Below are 15,481 nucleotides of genomic sequence, written 5' to 3'. Positions count from 1 at the left end.
AAATGTGGAAAAAGTCAAAAACATCATATCAGTATTGAATCACCTGGAATGAGTTAACCATCTTTATAATCTTTATCTGCAAAGCTGACAGATTTTGATGACGGAAAAACACAAATTAGGTACAGTGTAGCACATGCTGGGACATTGAAAACACCTTAAATGTATCGTAACCTGGTTTGCATCTCGGGAAAAAGATGGAAAACACAGGGCCAAGTCAACCAAAATGAAAAATATAGTAACACACTATATTACTAATTTGTAAAAGAGAACAGGTTACAGTATCTATCACATTATGGGCCAGTTTCACAGACCAAGGTTAAATACAGTCATATAAATAAAATGTTCATGTAACGCTCGTCTTCCTCCTCCTCTGAAGAGGAGCAAGGATCGGACCAAAACGCAGCGTGGGTTGAATACATACTTATTTATTATTATAAACGAAGATGGAAAAAACACTTAAACAAACTACAAAATAATAAACAACGTTAACAGACCTGAACTTGAGAACACAAAACATGAACGCACGAACAGGAACAAAATGAACGAACGAACGAAACGAAACAGTACCGTGTGGTGAAACAAACACAGACACAGCAACAATCACCCACAAACAAACAGTGAGAACAGCCTACCTTAATATGGTTCTCAATCAGAGGAAACGTAAAACACCTGCCCCTGATTGAGAACCATATCAGGCTAATACAATGAACCCAACATAGAAACACATAACATAGAATGCCCACCCAGCTCACGTCCTGACCAACTAAACAAGGCTAAACAAAGGAAATAAGGTCAGGAACGTGACAGTTCATCTCTCATGGACAGACGTTATCATGACACAAGGTGACCCAGATGCAGACACAGGAGGCAGATGTTTGGAGTCTTACAATATTTATTAATCCAATAGGGGGAGGCAAGAGAATGGTTGTGGACAGGCAAAAGGGTAAAAACCAGTTCAGAGTCCAAAAGATACCGAAGGGCAGGCAGAATCAAGGTCAGGGCAGGCAGGATGATCAGGCAGGCGGGAAAGTAGTCCAGAGTCAGGCGGGGGTCAAAACCGGGAGGACAATCAAAAAGAGAACGGGAAAAACACGCTGGTTGACTTGACTGACTGGCACAGAGAGACAGGAAACACCGGGATAATACACTGGGGAGAATAAGCGACACCTGGAGACAATCACAAGGACAAATGAAACAAATCAGGGCGTTACAGTAACCCCCCCAGGGACGTCACCTGGCGTCCTACCTGGGTGCATACCTGGTTGAATGGGGTGTCGGTGGAAATCGCCGATGAGGGCCGGGTCCAAGATGTCTTTAGCAGGGACCCAGAACCTCTCCTCCCGGCCATAACCCTCCCAGTCAACCAGGTATAGGAAACCCCTGCTCCATGGTCAAACCTTCAGGAGGCGTCTCACAGTATACGCTTGCTGGCCATCAATAACCCGGGGGGAGGGGTGAGCCTGGAGACTTAAGACAGAAGGACAATGAGACACAGGCTAAATTCTGGACACATGGAAAGTAGGGTGAATACAGAGGGTACGGGGTAACACAAGATGGACAGCAGTGGAACTAAGGACTCTAGAGATGGGAAAAGGATCAATTAAACAGGGAGACAGTTTGCGGGACTCTACCTGAATGGGCAGGTCCCGATTGGAAAGCCATACCCTCTGCCCAATGTGGTAGCGGGGAGCAGAAGTCCGGCGACGGTCCACTTGTAGGCAATACCTGGAGTTGATCTTGAGAAGTGCTGCCCGAATTTTGTCCAGGTACGTCGACAGTGGCGGACAAACATCTGGGCCGAGGGTACGCTGACCTCTTGTTCTGGGAAGAATGGATGCTGATACCCTATGGAGCACTCAAAAGGGGAGAGTCCCGTGGCCGAACAGGGAAGGTGTTCCGTGCATACTCCACCCAGACCAGTTGTTGGCTCCAGGTAGTGGGATTAGTTGAGACCAGGCACCACAGGGTGGTTTCCAGGTCTTGGTTGGCTCACTCCGACTGACCTTTGGTTTGGGGATTGAATCCAGATGACAGGCTGGCCGACGACCCAATAATGGTGCAGAATACCTTCCAGAACTGAGGACCCTGATCGGAGACCATGTCTACTGAGAGTCCATGGATCCGGAAGACATGCTGCATGATAAGCTGGGCTGTCTCCTTGGCAGAAGGTAGTTTGGGGAGAGGGATGAAATGGGTGGCCTTGGAGAACCGGTCGACTACCGTCAGAATGACAGTGTTGCCATCAGACGGAGGGAGCCCAGTGACAAAGTCCAGAGATATGAGCCCAGGGACGATGAGGAACTGGTAGTGGCTGCAGGAGGCCAGAAGGAGCTTGCCGTGGAGTCTTGTTTTGAGCACACAGAGACGTCAGGGACCATTGTGGGCCACCAGAAACATTGTCGAAGGAAGGCTAGTGTATGATGGCACCCTGGATGACAGGTCAGTCTGGAGGAATGAGCCCATTCCAGGACCCGGGACCGGACTGGGTTAGGGACAAACAGACGGTTAGCCGGGCCCCCTTCAGGTCCAGGCAGGGAGCGTTGCGCCTCGCGAACCAGGTTCTCAATACCCCAATCCACAGTGGCATCAAGGCATGAGGTAGGTAGAATGGTTTCGGAAGTTGAGGGTGTGGCAGAGGAACTGTATAGGCGGGAGAGAGCATCAGGCTTCACATTTTTAGACCCTGGACGGTAGGAAATGGTTGAAAGTTGAATCTGTTAAAACAGGAAGGCCCACTGGGCCTGCCTTGAGTTGAGGCGCTTGGCTGAACGGAGATATTCAATGTTTTTATGGTCTGGTCCAGACCAGGAATGTCTGTTCTTTCTCCACTCCTCCAATGCCATCTTCACTGCCAGGAGTTCTCAATTGCCAACATCGTAGTTCCTCTCAGCAGGATTGAGACGATGGGACAGGAAGGCACAGGGACGAAGCTTCTGGTCCTGGGTAGATCGCTGGGACAGGTTGGCCCCACTCCAACATCTGAAGCGTCCACTTCCACCACATATTGACACGAGGGGTCCGGATGGATGAGGATGGGTACTGTAGGGAACCGATTCTTCAGGTCCACAAAGGCTTTGTCGACAGCTGGAAACCATTTGAACGGTACTTTGGGGGAGGTGAGTGCCAGGAGGGGGGGTCGCCAGGGTGCTGTAATCCCGAATTAAATGGCGATAGAAGTTTGCAAAACCAAGAAACAGTTGCAACTGCACACTGGACGTTGGTTGAGGCCAATCCACCACTGCTTTCACCTTTCCAGGATCCATCTGAGCATTGCCCTCAGCATGAGCGGTGGAAGTCACACCTCAGCTTTCACGAACAATTGGTTCTCCAGGAGGCGCTGAAGGACCTGTCTGACATGGAGAACATGTTCTTGGGCAGATCGGGAAAAAAACAGGATGTCGTCCAGGTAGACGAACAAACCGGTTTAGCGTGTCCCGAAGAACATCATTGACCAAAGCCTGGAAAACAGCGGGGGCATTGGTGAGTCCAAATGGCATGACCTGGTATTCATAATGTCCACTTGCTGTGTTGAAGGCTGTCTTCCACTCATCCCCCTCACGTATCCGAACCAGGTGGTAGGTATTCCGAAGGTCCAACTTGGAAAACATGGTAGCCCCCTGGTGAGGTTCAAACGCCGAGAGGAGAGGTAGGGGGTAGCGATTTTTGACAGTGATATTGTTAACTCCCCAGTAGTAAATGCACGGGCGCAGGGTCTTGTCCTTCTCCTCAAAGAAAAACCCTGTGCCGGCAGGAGATGCAGACGGACTCTTCTATGTACTCCTCCATAATGGTCTCAGGTCCGGACAGAGAGTACAACCGACCCCGAGGTGGTATAGTGCCTGGGAGAAGATCAATGGCACAATCATAAGGATGGTGAGGGGGAAGGGAAGTAGCACATGCCTTGCTAAACACTTTCAGGAGGTCATGGTATTCCGTGGGGATAGCAGAGACATCCACAGTCTTGCTAACCTCCTGAGGAAGACTAGGGGAAGGCTGTGCTGCTTTAAGGCAGTGGGAATGGCAAAATGGGCTCCAACCCAGGATGGAGCTTGTGGTCCAGTCAATCACAGGATTGTGCTTTAGGAGCCAGGAAAATCCCTGAACAACCGGAACATGGGGAGATGCAATGAGGAGGAACTGTATAGTCTCACTGTGGTTACCCGAAACCCGTAACATAATTGAACAGGCACAGTACTATGGGCGACTTCCCCTATAGAGCGGCCGTACAGTGCCCTAGCATCCATGGGGACAGAGAGAGGCTGAGTGGGAATACCAAGCTCTGAAGCAATAGTGGAATCCATAAAACTCTCATCAGCCATAGAGGAAATGAGCACTCAAAGAGACTGATTGGTCTCCCCACAGCACAAGCACAAAAAAAGGTGTGCGGGTGATGGGAATTAGGGAAATCCCAGTCTGACTCACCATAGTACTGGTACCCACTAGGGACAAGGGTTTTCTAATAGGGCAGGTAGCTATAAAATGTCCTACCCCTCCATAGTACAGACAACAGTTATTATTTATCCTCCGTGAGCGCTCCCAAACTGATAGCCTAGTTCTTCCCAACTGCATAGGTTCAGGAGTATCCAACTCACCCGTCATAGATTCACGGGAGAGCTCGGGTGGCTTCGACTACTCTCGGAAGAGCTGCCTTCGGAAACTTCCTGATTCCATAGGAGGTGAACGCGGCATATCGGGTGCACGAGTGTGCCCGAGACCAGACCTCTCACCCTTTCATTCCCTTAGGCGTCCATCAATTTTAATGGTTAACTTCTTATGGGAAGGTGGGATGGTAGCGTCGAACTTAGCCAACATCCGTTGAAATTGCAGAGCGCGAAATTCAAAAATACCAAATTCAAATACTTAACATTCTTGAAAATATATGTGTTATACATCAAAATAAACTTTAACTTCTTGTTAACTTCTAGTTGCACACAATCCCGGATCCGGGAGCACCCCCATCAGTAAAAAAGCTGACTAGCATAGCCTAGCATAGCGTCACAAGTAAATACTAGCATCTAAATATCATTAAATCACAAGTCCAAGACACCAGATGAAAGATACACATCTTGTGAATCCAGCCATCATTTCTGATTTTTTAATGTTTTACAGGGAAGACACAATATGTAAATCTATTAGCTAACCACGATAGCAAAAGACACAACTTTTTTTTCCCACCATTTTTTTCCTGCATAGGTAGCTATCACAATTTCGACCAAATAAAGATATAAATAGCCACTAACCAAGAAACAACTTCATCAGATGACAGTCTGATAACATATTTATTGTATAGCATATGTTTTGTTCGAAAAATGTGCATATTTCAGGTATAAATCATAGTTTACCATTGCAGCCACCATCACAACTCTCACCAAAGCAACTAGAATAACTACAGAGACCAACGTGAATTACCTAAATACTCATCATAAAACATTTATGAAAAATACACAGCGTACAGCAAATGAAAGACAAAGATCTTGTGAATCCAGCCAATATTTCAGATTTTTTAAGTGTTTTACAGCGAAAACACAATATAGCATTATATTAGCTTACTACAATAGCGAACCACACAACAGCATTGATTCAAGCCAACAATAGCGATAACGAATAAACCAGCAAAAGATATTAATTTTTTCACTAACCTTCTCAAACTTCTTCAGATGACAGTCCTATAATATCATATTACACAATACATATAGAGTTTGTTCGAAAATGTGCATATTTAGCGGCACAAATCGTGGTTATACAATGAGAAAAGTAGCCAAGCTGCCAACAATATGTCAGAAGAAATCTTGGGAGAGGCACCTAATCTAATCAGTAACTAATCATAAACTTGACAAAGAAATACAGGTTGGACAGCAAATGAAAGATACATTAGTTCTTAATGCAACCGCTGTGTTAGATTTTTAAAATTAACGTTACTACGACATACAGCGTGCGTTAAAGCCAGACCGCATCGAAATCAATGGCGGAATAGGAGTTTTACATTTTTCAACAGAACAACGAATTAACATCATAAATAGTTCTTACTTTTTGATGAGCTTCCATCAGAATCTTGGGCAAGTTGTCCTTTGTCCAAAATAATCGTTGCTCGGTTGTAGATTGTCGCCTTCAACTTTCGAATTAGCTGTAAACATTAGCCATGTGGCGAAGACGTGCCCAACTCCCTATTGCGCAGCACAAAGAAATTTCGAAAATCGCAATATACTCACATAAACTGAAATAACTCGGTTTAAAATAACTACGTTATGATGTTTCTAACACCTATATCGAATAAAATCAGAGCCGGATATATCTAAGGGCTATAACGGGAGCTTTCTAGAACGCCATCCTGAGGTCTGTCTTGCGTCATGGCGAACGAAGGAAAGAGAGGACATCACGTTCCGAGCCTATTTATAAGGCCTCAGATCTGCCTAACAACTCCATTCCAATTCTCACTATTTGCTGACATCCAGGGGAAGGCGTATGCAGTGCATCTCAACCAATAGAAGACAGGCAAATTAATAAACCGACCTCAGAACAGCCTGCATGATTTCAGACTTCTCACTTCCTCACAGGAAAATTGCTCAAACTCGAGTTCTGTTTATCTCACAGATATAATTCAAACGGTTTTAGAAACTAAAGAGTGTTTTCTATCCAATAGTAATAATAATATGCATATTGTACGAGCAAGAATTGAGTACGAGGCAGTTTAATTTGGGAACGAAAGCAAACCATGCGATTATCTGAGGACAGCGCCCCGCATACAAACACATGAAAATCATATTTCAACCAGGCAGGTGCGCCACAAAAGCCAGAAATAGCGATATAATTAATGCCTTACCTTTGAAGATCTTCTTCTGTTGGCACTCCAAAATGTCCCAGAAACATCACAAATGGTCCTTTTGTTTGATAATGTCCTTCTTTATGTCCCAGAAATGTCAATTTATTTGGCGCGTTTGATTCAGAAACACACCGGTTTCAACTCGCCCAACATGCCTAAAAAGTATCTAATAAATTACCTGTAAACTTGGTCGAAACATTTCAAACAACATTCCTAATCCAACCTCAGGTACCCTAAAACGTAAATAATTGATAAAATTTAAGACGGAATAAACTGTTTCCAATACCGGATAACGTGATAGCCCACAATGTGAAGCCCACAACGTGAAGCGCGCTCCAATTCACGCGCATCAAAACAGTAGAGTCCACCTGGAGTGACACTTACAATGAATAGCACTACCTCTTCATTTCTCAAAAGAAAAACATCGAACAATTTCTAAAGACTGTTGACATCTAGTGGAAGCCGCGGACGTTCAGATCGGGGTCTGTTAGTTCCATCCCCACGCACCCCCTCTCCTATCCCCATGGAGCTGGGAGGGGCGGTGCGCAGGGAGACCAGAGGGGGTTCCAGCTCGTGCACCATCTGTGGCCGCAGAGGTCACACTGCCGGTCGGTGCTGGGTTGGTTCCTCTAGGTATCGATGCAGCAGGCAGGGCGCTCTGGCGTCACCCCAAGTGAGCCGGCACCATTCTCACCCTCTGTTGCACATATGTTTGTGTATGTCACTTTCCCTGAGTTTTCCCCGCATTCCCAGCATAAGGCACTCGTCGATTCAGGCGCGGCTGGGAATTTTATTGAATAAGCGTTTGCCCATAGTTTAGGGATCCCCATTGTTCCTGTGGCTGTGCCCTTCCCCGTTCACGCATTAGATAGTCGACCATTAGGGTCAGGGTTGATTAGGGAGGTCACTGCTCCTCTGGGCATGGTATGTTAATCCTAACCTGCTGTGGTGCACCAAAAATAACAAACGTAGCGGCACTACTGTCTAATTGGTTTGTCTATTGTCTTCTGGAGAATTAACATTGCTTTGTGTTTATGTACCACGAGATGTCTGTGCTTTTATAGGATGGCTGTTTATACATACAAACTAATAGACAGAAAGTATTCAAACCCCTTGACTTTTTCCACATTTTACTGTTTTACAGCCAGAATTTAAATTAGATTAAAATTAGATGTATATGTCACTGGCCTGCCTACACATGATACCTCGTAATGTCAATGTGGAATTATGTTTCAAATGTGTTTTACTAACAAAAAAAACATTATGAAAAGCTGAAATGTCTTGAGTCAATAAGTATTCAACTCTTTGTTATGGCAAGCCTAAAAAAAAGTTCAGGCATAAAAATGTGCTTAACAAGTCACAGAAGTTGCATGGACTCACAGTGTCTAATAGTTTTGAACATGCTTTTTTAAGATCCCTCAGTCAAGCATAGATTCAACCACAAGGACCTTGGCTGGGTTTCCCAAAAGCATCATAGCACTAAGATCATCTTTTATCCATTTAGTTTCAATGAAATTAAGATGATCTTCGTGCTACGATGCTTTTGGGAAACCCAGCCCAGGATGGTTTTCCAATGTCTCGCAAAGAAAGGCACCTATTGGTAGATGGGTAAAAAAAAAGCAGACACTGAATATCCTTTTGAGCATGGTGAAGTTTTCAATTAGACTTTGGATGGTGTATCAATACACCCATCATAACACTGGCTAAGACAAAATAATATCACACAAACATTCAACTAATAAAGAACATTTGTTAATTGTTTGTGTGATATTATTATTTCCTAGTAGCATTATTCGCGTTAATTTAAGAAATACCTGTTTAGGTGCCTTTTGAATTAGACCTACTGTATAGCTCTCCATGTCTTTTGAATTAGACCTACTGTATAGCTCTCCATGTCTTTTGGATTAGACCTACTGTATAGCTCTCCATGTCTTTTGAATTAGACCTACTGTATAGCTCTCCATGTCTTTTGGATTAGACCTACTGTATAGCTCTCCATGTCACTAAGATCTACTGGTTGTCTGAAGTCTCCATCAGCCCAAAAGGAAAATACAGGCAACATGACCTACTCTGTTCTATATTATTTATTTATAGAGCACACAAAGCAAAGTCACTAAGTCACACTGAACCAAAAGCAAAATTTCATGCAATTAAAGTCATACTTTTTTTATTAAGTTAAATCTGTTACAAATTCACCAAAAACACAATTTCACACAATAAAAGGTACACTGCATGCACGTTCAAATTTTAATAATTCAAAGTTTAATAATATATATATTATTTTTAAATCAAAAGCAGCTCAAACATAGAACATGTAAGAATTAACTCTATAGCCATTTATACCGTACATTATAGGGAAATAATGCATGTTCTAGAATTCCCTTCTAGCCAATCAGAATCAAGTATTCAACAATGCCATGGTAAAATTGGTACTGAGTGTACAAAGCATTAGAACACCTGCTCTTTCCATGAAATTGACTGACCATAATCAAGGAATAATTTAGGCAATGTCAAAGACGTCAAGGTGTCACTGTAATATTCAATAAATCCAATATAGTCCTGGGGTAGATGGACTGAATCTGTGTCTGTCACGTTCCTGACCTGTTTTCCTTTGTTTTGTATTTATTTTAGTTGGTCAGGGCGTGAGTTGGGTGGGTTGTCTATGGTTGATTTTCTATGTTGGGATTTGTGTTCGGCCTGGTATGATTCTCAATCAGAGACAGCTGTCAATCGTTGTCCCTGATTGAGAATCATACTTAGGCAGCCAGGGTTTCACTTGTGTTTTGTGGGTGTTTGTTCCTGTGGAGGTTGTTGTTGCCACACAGGACGGTTTCGGTTTTGTCACGTTGGTTGTTTTTGTATTTTGAAGTGTTTTGTTGACTTTCATTAAAAGAATGAACACTAACCACTCTGCGTTTTGGTCCACACCTTCTGTCAGCGAGGACAGCCGTAACAGAAACACCCACCACAGACGGACCAAGCGGAGTGGAGAAGGGCAGCGACAGCAGCAGAGACAGACAGAGGAATGGACATGGGAAGACGTCTTGAAGGGCAAGGGTTGCTACACATGGGAGGAGATCCTGGCTGGAAAGGATCGCCTCCCATGGGAACAGCTTGAGGCAGCGAGGAGAGCAGAGGCAACCGGAGAGAGGAACCGGAGGTATGAGGGTACGCGGCTAGCACGGAAGCCCGAGATGCTCACCCAAAAATTTCTTGGGGGGGAGCTAAAGGGGAGTGTGGTGAAGCCGGGTTGGATACCTGAGCCAACTCCCCGGGCTTACCGTGGAGTGAGAGGGCGTCGTACTGGTCAGACACCGTGTTATGCGGTGGAGCGCACGGTGTCCCCGGTACGCGTGCTTAGCCCAGTGCGGGCTATTCCACCTTGCCGCACTGGTAGGAATAGGTTGGGCATCGAGCCAGGTGCCATGAAGCCGGCCCAACATATCTGGCCTCCAGTACGTCTCCTCGGGCCGGCGTACATGGCACCAGCCGTACAGGTGGTGTCCCCGGTTCGCATGCATAGCCCAGTGCGGGCTATTCCACCTCACCGCACGGGCAGGGCTACGGGGACCATTCAACCTGGTAAGGTTGGGGAGGCTCGGTGCTCAAGAGCGCGTGTCCTCCTTCACGGTCCGGTATATCCGGCGCCACCTTCCTGCCCCAGCCCAGTACCATCAGTGCCTACGTTACGCACCAGGCTTCCAGTGCGTCTCCAGAGCCCTGTTCCTCCTCCACGCACTCTCCCTGTGGTGCGTGTCTCCAGCCCAGTGCCTCCAGTTCCGGCACCACGCACCAAGCCACCTGTGCGTCTCCAGAGCCCTGTACGCACTGTTCCTTCTCCCCGCACTCGCCCTGAGGTGCGTGCCCTCAGCCCGGTACCACCAGTGCCGGTACCACGCACTAGGCCTACAGTGCGCCTCATTCGGCCAGAGCTGCCCATCTGCCAAGCGCCATCTGAGCCATCCGTCTGCCCAGTGCCATCTGAGCCATCCGTCTGCCCAGTGCCATCTGAGCCATCCGTCTGCCCAGTGCCATCTGAGCCATCCGTCTACACAGCGCCATCTGAGCCATCCGTCTGCCCAGCGCCATCTGAGCCATCCGTCTACCCAGCGCCATCTGAGCCATCCGTCTGCACAGCTCCATCTGAGCCAAGCGTCTGTCCCGTGCCATTAGAGTCGCCCGTCTGTCCCGAGCCGTCAGAGCCGTTCGTCAGTCAGGAGCCGCTAGAGCCATTCGTCAGTCAGGATCTGCCAGAGCCGCCAACCAGACAGGATCTGCCAGAGCCGCCAACCAGACAGGATCTGCCAGAGCCGCCAACCAGACAGGATCTGCCAGAGCCGCCAACCAGACAGGATCTGCCAGAGCCGCCAACCAGACAGGATCTGCCAGAGCCGCCAGTCAGCCAGGGTCCGCCAGTCAGCCAGGGTCCGCCAGAGCCGCCAGTCAGCCAGGGTCCGCCAGAGCCGCCAGTCAGCCAGGATCCGCCAGAGCCAGCCAGCCAGGATCCGCCAGAGCCAGTCAGCCAGGATCCGCCAGAGCCAGTCAGCCAGGATCCGCCAGAGCCAGTCAGCCAGGATCCGCCAGAGCCAGCCAGCAAGGATCCGCCAGAGCCAGCCAGCCAGGATCCGCCAGAGCCAGCCAGCCAGGATCCGCCAGAGCCAGCCAGCCAGGATCCGTCAGAGCCAGGATCCGCCAGAGCCAGCCAGCCAGGATCCGCCCCTCAGTCCGGTGCTGCCCCTCAGTCCGTTACTGCCCTTTGGAATAGTGGGATTGACATGGAGGGTGGATATTGGGAGGAGGCCACGGAAGCGGGGGTTGACTATGGTGGGGTGGGGACCACGACCAGCGCCAGAGCCGCCACCGTGGACAGACGCCCACCCAGACCCTCCCCTAGACTTTGTGCTGGTGCGCCCGGAGTTCGCACCTTAAGGGGGGGGTTCTGTCACGTTCCTGACCTGTTTTCCTTTGTTTTGTATTTATTTTAGTTGGTCAGGGCGTGAGTTGGGTGGGTTGTCTATGGTTGATTTTCTATGTTGGGATTTTGTGTTCGGCCTGGTATGATTCTCAATCAGAGACAGCTGTCAATCGTTGTCCCTGATTGAGAATCATACTTAGGCAGCCAGGGTTTCACTTGTGTTTTGTGGGTGTTTGTTCCTGTGGAGGTTGTTGTTGCCACACAGGACGGTTTCGGTTTTGTCACGTTGGTTGTTTTTGTATTTTGAAGTGTTTTGTTGACTTTCATTAAAAGAATGAACACTAACCACTCTGCGTTTTGGTCCACACCTTCTGTCAGCGAGGACAGCCGTAACAGTGTCCATGAAATTTGCCCATAATCTTCCTTTTTAACTAAATACAGCATGACATGACATCTAAATCTAACAATGCATATGGGTCAATGTCATACAACTGTGATGGTTTCATCCTTCATCCACCCAACTTCAATGACCTTGCAGCCTGAAGGCTTTGATACAAATATAAGCTGCTCTCTGTCTGAAAACAGACTGACCAACACCCAGGTTTACAGTGTTGACAAAAATGCAGAGATGACTGTGTGGAAAATATTGAACTTATTGTCAAAGTCTCTACTAGGGGAAGGCTTCCAGCGGAAGACATCAGCGAAGATCCACAGAGCAAAAAGGAAGTGATGGTGGCCCTCACCTGACTCTGTAGTCGAGGAGGGGAAAAGAGTCTGCCACTGTCTTTCATGACTAAGGCCATTTTCATAGAAATACATGTCTCCTTTGTGTAATACAGTCCATTTGAACCAGAAACAGTGTCATTCATTGAGGTGTGCTGTTAGTGCTGTTATTTCCAGAGACATTGATGAGAAAAACTACTGAAATATTAACAGCAGCATCAAACAAAATTAACGGCTTTCGACAAACAGGTCCCAGTAGATGATGATTTTGATGTTCCTCTTCACCCAGATGAAGAGCGCTCGCTGGGCTGGGACAATCTGGGTGTAGTAGAAATTCAGTTTCCAGGTGTTAAAATACTGAACACCCCACCAGAGCCAGGGATTTCAGGAATGTCTCTCTCAGCCAACAAGAAAACTAAATAAATGTAGCATAACCTTTTTAAATTATATATACAGAAATGAATGAGCTTTAACAAATTAAAATTAAAACAATGTAAATGTAGAACTTTACATAAGCTTTATAAAGCCCTATTAAAATGAGGTTATATGCCATCATTGGTCTGAGTCCTCTTTGCATTCACATCGATATGTTTAGAAATTAACCAAGATCTTTTTCCAACATTCACTCAGTGCACTCTGGGTTTTTACAAAGTGCAGGACAAGCCATTCCATCAGAAGGTGCTATCAGACAGCTAGATACATACTTACATTTTGGAAGCTAAAAGATTGCATTTGGTTAAAAGAAAAAACAATAATTGTAATCAGAAGATACTATTATCATGTATATATTATTAATAACAGAATAAATAGCAGAATAATAACTGCAGATACAATAATGCTACTGCTCCTTTAAGAGCTCAAATTGATTTTGTATGCTATGTTGTGATTCTCACCAAATATGTTGTCTTCTCACGCTATTCAAACCCCACTATCGAGTAAACACTTTATGAAACTCTCTTAGCCTATAGATCACATATTGCAAACAAATAATCTGAACAAAAAATCAACACATATATTGACATTTCTGTGGATCCTTAACAGTCGCAAATCAATATCTAAAAACAGCATACGTTTGTTCCGCGAACCTGTACAACATCATCTCTCTTTTGTGTCACCATTGTGAGGGTGTATGGCGGGGAAAACAGTGTTGTAGTAGTCTAGTGTGTGTTGCGGTAATGGGAATAATGACAAGCGCAGGGGGCGGCAGGTAGCCTAGTGGTTAGAACGTTCGGCCAGAAACTGAAAGGTTTGCTGGATCGAATTCCTGAGCTGACAAGTTAAAAATCTGTTGTTCTGAACAAGGCAGTTAACCCACTGTTTCCCGGTAGGCCATTGTAAATAAGAATTTGTTCTTAACTGACTTGATTAGTTAAATAAAAGCCACTTGGGGAGCTTCTTCTTCTTTGTTTTTTAAATGGTGGTTGGCAATCACCGCCACCAATTGGACTGGAGTGTAAATCCATTACAGTTTGTAAAACAAAGAAAAAAAAAGTACACTTCTGACTAAACCTACACTCATTAAAAACCTACTACCCCATTCCACTACTTTTACCCTGTCTGCTCCTACACCATGCCAATGGCCTGGGAGGACAGGCCACCACCAAAAAACACACTATAACTATTCTGAAGTCAAATCTCGTACACCCGAGTAATTCTCTGCAGCTGCCACCACAACATCTATTTTCTGTGATTTATGTTCCATTTCTGTGGTAGTTTAAAAAAAAATTGTATTATTAGGATCCCCATTAGCCAACGCCAATGGTGATTATGACCATTGCTATAAACCATTGCTATAAACTGTAAGGGGCCAACATTTATGAAGCATATATCCCTCGTTGGCCTATCCCTCTATGCTAACACAGATCTCCTACTCACACGGATCCCCTCAGAATCCCTCAACCTTGGCCCATCCTCCTCTAGTTTCTTCTCTGACTCATCACATGACACCCTCGCACAGGGCAATTCCGATCCTAAGCAACATGGGGACTCTTACAATTGACAAACACAACTTTTCCCACCAAAACTACACATTCCTCTATCCCTGGGGAGCTTCATGTTCACATAAAAAGTCTGCAGGCAAATGTCCCCTTCCTTTTAGAAATTCGAAAGATGTGAGCGCCTGTGAAATCGTGATTTGTCCAAATGATCAGTGATGAAAAATCTGCATACCAGAACAAAGTTCCTTGTTAGTTGTTGCATGCCAGAGTCTGTCGACAGATGCTACTACCATTTATGTTACTTGTATATGTCCAAGAGAGATTACAGTACCACAGTGACAGTATCATCCACACAACTTCAATGACCTTACTGCCTGTTGAGCTTTGAGCCAAATATCAGCTGCCCTCTGTCTGAAAACAGACTGACCGATACCAAGGTTAACAGTGGTGCCAAACATGTAGAGAGAGATGACAGTGTTGAAAAAAGTATAGTTGAAGACCACAGAGAAATTGATGCTGAAGAAAGAAATGAAGATCCACAGAGCACAAAGGAAGTAGAGAATTCCCTGCAGGATCCCAGTGATGGTGACCCTCATCTGATGGTGCAGGCGGGGAGAGGAGAAGGGGCTGCCGCTCTCTTTCATACTCTTCATGTGTCTACGCAGGTAGCACACTGTGACCCAGCTCGACCCCACCATCACACACAGACAAAAAAACATGTAGATAACTTTGCAATAGAAACACACCAGGTCAGTGTAATACAGTCCATCTGTAGAGCCAGAAACAGTGTCGTTTGTTGATGTGTAAGTGATGTTATCGTTTCCCTCAACATTTTTGAGACAATAAACTATTGATGTACTAACAGCCAAGTCAAACAGAAAGAAAACTCTGTCGACAAACAGGCCCCAGTAAATGATGATTTTGATGTTCCTCTTCACCCAGATGAAGAGATCTCGCTGGGCTGGGACGATCTGGGTGTAGTAGAAGAAATTCAGCCAAACAGAGGTTGACATGCTGGTAAATGCAGTGAACAACACTAACATATCAACATACTGGATCTCTTCGCTGTAAGTGAGTAGCCACACG

The sequence above is a fragment of the Salvelinus alpinus genome, chromosome 20, assembly GCF_045679555.1.
Source record: "Salvelinus alpinus chromosome 20, SLU_Salpinus.1, whole genome shotgun sequence".
Lineage (NCBI taxonomy): Eukaryota > Metazoa > Chordata > Actinopteri > Salmoniformes > Salmonidae > Salvelinus > Salvelinus alpinus.
Note: the sequence above shows the minus strand (reverse complement) of the source record.